The sequence below is a fragment of the Salmo trutta genome, chromosome 30 (assembly GCF_901001165.1).
Source record: "Salmo trutta chromosome 30, fSalTru1.1, whole genome shotgun sequence".
NCBI lineage: Eukaryota > Metazoa > Chordata > Actinopteri > Salmoniformes > Salmonidae > Salmo > Salmo trutta.
The window spans coordinates 34,024,837-34,029,836 of NC_042986.1; the positions used below are offsets into that span (position 1 = coordinate 34,024,837).

Consider the following 5,000-nt stretch of genomic DNA (forward strand, 5'->3'; position numbering starts at 1 on the left):
ATTTCTGTGAGATTTTTAGATGCAGGTCTAATTCCTGTCTGATTGGTAGATTCCTGTCTGATTCCTGTCTGATTGCTAGATTTAAGGCTGATTCCAGTCTGATTGGTAGATTCAGGGCTGATTCCTGTCTGATTGGTAAAATCATGGCTAATTCCATTCTGATTTGTAGATTCAGGGCTGCGTCCTGTCTGATTTGTAGATTCAGGGCTGATTCCTGTATTTTGATTTGTAGGTTGATGGCTGAAGACAAAGTAACATATTGATTTCTTGCAGATTTGTATCTCTCCCTGAACTCCTGTGAGTTCAGCCTGTCCTTCCCCTCCTTCTCTTCACTCCACCCCTCCCACTACTTTCCTCTCCCTTGGCTCAGCAGTTCCATCCATCTTTCTCTCCTTCCCTCTCCTCCTCTCCCTCTGCTTCTTTACCCCTTCTCATTCCCCTCCTCGCCCTCTTCCTCTCCTCCTCTGGGCCCACTAGTTTCATCCATCATTCTGCGGATCATTTGGCTTTGTCCCCAACCACCTGAAAAACTGACAGGGGAGTGAGGCGGAGAAGCCGAGGGGAGGGAGAGAGAGGGAGAGGGGGAGAGGAGCTTTGAAGGAGGGTGAGGATCACTGGGAATTGGTTATGTCATGTGTTACAGTACGTTTTGTGTAGTGTACGCAGTCTGGGTGGAGGTGGGGGGTGTGTGTGTGTGTGTGTGTGTGTGTGTGTGTGTGTGATGTAGAGTTGTATATTTATCCCCCAGGAGGGACCTATAGAGGGCCTTACAGTCAGCCCTCCCAGTCCAATCATCATTAAGCCTGATCGCCATGGGAACAAAGGTCGCCACAGTCACCGGTATGCCATTTGTCACTTCAACCCAGATTCCAGGGTGTCCAGAAACAATGAAAGGCTGGCACGGTCCCCTTGTACCACAGTCCCAGGTGGGGTGTCAGTAGTAAGCAATAAGCATATTTCTGTGTGTGTGTGTGTGTGTGTGTGTGTGTGTGTGTGTGTGTGTGTGTGTGTGTGTGTGTGTGTATGTGTGTGTGTGTGTGTGTGTGTGTGTGTGTGTGTGTGTGTGTGTGTGTGTGTGTGTGTGTGGACGCTGTAAGAATCTGACCTGTATCTTTATGAAGGACTCGTATGCCCCATTTATTAACACTGACACCATGAGCCCAAGAGACACACACACACATACACTCACACATACATTTTTTCCCACTCATGACATGGCACCATCTTTATGAAGAAATAGAAAGGTTTCTAGCTACGGTATAAAAAAACAGATAACTAACTGATGAGTGGCTTGGTGGCTTGGTACATAAGCTCTGTTTAATGGCCACTATGAATAACCTTGTTTCTTGGTGCCAATAGCCAAAACATTTAAGTAAAAATAAGGAAAATGTCTTCACGCTCTAATGAATGAGTATGGTGGTGGAACTGAGAGATATTTGGGCAGGTTTACCTCCAATAGATGGAGGAAATGACTGCCTTCTCCCATGATGCCTCTGTAATCACCCACTAATTATGTCATTTCCTGGAGCAGCTGTGCAGGTCTGAGCATCACCTGGATTCTCTAAGTGAGATCATCCATGCACACACACACACACACACACAGAGGAATTCATAGTTTTCAAATCAGAGCTCATTCACCCAGAGACACACAGGGAATCAGGCTCTGTAACACACATAATCACCCCTAAACTGCAACATCTACCAACCACTCGCTACTTCACCTGCCATACACTGGGGACTTGCCAACATTACCGTTTCATATTCTAGAGCATTCTGAAAATATAAAAGATATCTGAGTCCATTGTTCAGATCTGCATAGTTCCTGCCAGAAGGCTCTGCTGATGTACTGAGAAGCTCCACCTGTTCATTTATAGATCAATGTCATATGATCTGACAGAGACACTCAGTCTGGAGATAGAGTTTGTATTTTTAGACAAGGTCCCATCTCTTTGTCCCTGTCCTTTGATCGATTTAGCCAGCAGTGTAATTTGTTGTTTGTGTTGGCAGTGTAATGTTTTGTTGGTGTTGGCAGTGGGTGCTGTATTTATGTATTGTTGTCATCCAATCCCATCTTATCCCATCCTATCCCATACCATCCCATACAATCCCATTCTATCCTATCGCATCCTATCCAAGCCTATTCCATCCTATCCCAGCCTATCCCATCCCATCCTATCCCATCCCATCCCATCCTATCCCATCCCATCCCATCCTATCCTATCCTATTCTATCCTATCCTATCCTATCCTATTCTATCCTATCCCATCCTATCCCATCCTATCCCAGCCTATCCCATCCTATCCTATCACATCCTATCCCAGCCTATCCTATCACATCCTATCCCATCCTATCGCCTCCCATCCTATCCTATCCTATCATATCCCTTCCTCTTATATCCTATTCTATCCTATCCCATCCTATTTCATGCTATCCTATCCCATCCAATCCTATCCAATTCTATCCCATTCTATCCAATCCGATCCCAACCTACGCTATTCCATCCTATCCTATCCCATCCATTCTATCCAATCCTATCCCATCCCATCCGATCCTAACCTATTATATCCAATCCCTTCTTGTCCTATCCCATCGTATCCCATCCTATCCCATCCTATTCCATCCTATCCCATCCTGTCCTATCCCATCCTATTCCATCCCATCCTGTCCTATCCCATCCTATTCCATCCCATCCTATCCTATCCAATCCCATTCTATCCTATCCCATCCTATCCCAGCCTATTCCATCCTATCCCATCCTATCCCATCCTGTCCTATCACATCCCATCCTATTCTATCCCATCCCATCCTATCCTATTCCATCCAATCCTATCCCAACCTATCACATCCTATCCCATCCTATCGCCTCCCATCCTATCCTATCCTATCATATCCCTTCCTCTTATATCCTATTCTATCCTATCCCATCCTATTTCATGCTATCCTATCCCATCCAATCCTATCCAATACCATCCCATCTTGTCCTATCCAATCCCATCCTATCCTATCCAATCATATCCTATCCTGTCCCATCCTATGCCATCCTGTCCCATCCTATCCCATCCCATCCCACCCTATCCTGTACTATACAATCACATCCTATACTACCCCATCCTTTCCTATCCCATCCCATCCTATCATAACCTATCCTATCCCATCCTAAACCATTCCATAATATCCTATCCTATCCCATCACATTCTATACCATCCCATTTTATCCCATCCTATCCTATCCCATCCTATCCCATCCTATCTCATCCTATCAAATCACATCCTATCCTTACTATCCCATCATATCCTATCCTTTCCTATCCCATCCTGTCCTATCCCATCCTGTCCCATTATATCCTATTATATTATATCCTATCCCATCCTATCCCATCCTATCCCACCTATTCCCATCCTATTCCATCCTATCCCACCCTATCCTGTACTATACAATCCCATCCTATACTACCCCATCCTTTCCTATACCATCCCATCCTATCATAACATATCATATCCCATCCCATCTTATCCTATTCCATCCTATCCTATTCCATCCTATCCCTTCCTATCCCAACTCATCCAATTCCATCCCATCCTATCCCATCCCATTCCATCCTATCCTATCTCATCCTATCAAATACCATCCTATCCTATCCAATCCCACCCCACCATATCCCATCCTATCCTATCATATCCTATCCCATCCTATCCCACCTATTCCCATCCTATTCCATCCTATCCCATCCTATCCTATCCCATCCAAGCCTATCCCTTCCCATCCTTTCCCTTCCTATCCCATCCAATTCTATCCCATCCCATTCTATCCCATCCTATCCAATCCCTTCCTTTCCCATCCTATCCCACCTATTCCCATCCTATTCCATCCTATCCCACCCTATCCTGTACTATACAATCCCATCCTATACTACCCCATCCTTTCCTATCCCATCCCTTCCTATCCCAACTCATCCAATACCATCCCATCCCATCCCATCCCATCCCATCCTATCATATCCCATCCTATCCTATTCCATCCTATCCCATCCTATTCCATCCTATCCCATCCTATCCCATCCTATCCCATCCTATCCCATCCTATCCCATCCTGTCAAGTCCCATCCTATCCTATCCAATACCTCCCCACCATATCCCATCCTATCCTTTACTATTCCATCATATGCCATCCATTCCTTTCCCATCCTGTCCCATCCCATCCCATCCTATACTATCCTATCCCATCCTATCCCATCTTATTCCATTTCATCCTATCCTGTCCTATCTCATTCTATCCACCCCTATCCCCTCCTATCCCATCACATTCCATTCTATCCCTTCCTATGCTATTCCAACCTATCCAAGCCTATCCCATCCCATCCTATCCCATCCCATCCTATCACATCCCATTCTATCCCATCCCATCCCAACCTTCCCATCCCATTCTATCCCATCCTATCCCATCCTATCCCATCCTATCCCATCCTATCCCATCCTATCCCATCCCATTCTATCCTATCCCATCCTATCTCATCCCATCCTATCCTATCCCATCCCATCCCATCCCATTCTATCCTATCCCATCTCATTCTATCCCAGCCCATCTTATCCCATCCCATCCTATCCCATCCTATCCCATCCCATCCCATCCCATTGTATCCTATCCCATCCTATCCCATCCTATCCCATCCTATTCCATTCTATCCCTGGGACATCCATCAGTAAGAGATGGACTGTGTGGAGGCTGACAACACATTACACATCGTTAGATATTTTCTTACCTCAAAAGTGGTCCGAAGTCCTTTTTTCCAAAGTTAATAATGTCCCTTTCCTTGTTGTTCTAAAGGTCTTTCATATGTAATCTTTTACACATAAACTGTAGTACCACTAGTTGGCTGTGGTGTGACATTCATATTAGTGAATATGTGTGAAAATACTGTTGTTTCTCAGATGAGGTCTGTAAGGTGGTGGAGAGGTTCGGGGGGGGTTTTTGTGACCCCATGCCTGCACAATGATAATCC

At 45.3% G+C, this 5,000-nt stretch overlaps 1 protein-coding gene across 1 annotated transcript in view; it reads left to right on the forward strand.

The window, feature by feature from the left end:
- LOC115168910 (voltage-dependent calcium channel subunit alpha-2/delta-3) overlaps positions 1–5,000 on the forward strand; it is a 167,469-nt gene that overhangs the window by 89,225 nt on the left and 73,244 nt on the right. The gene's annotated exons all lie outside the window — the stretch shown is intronic.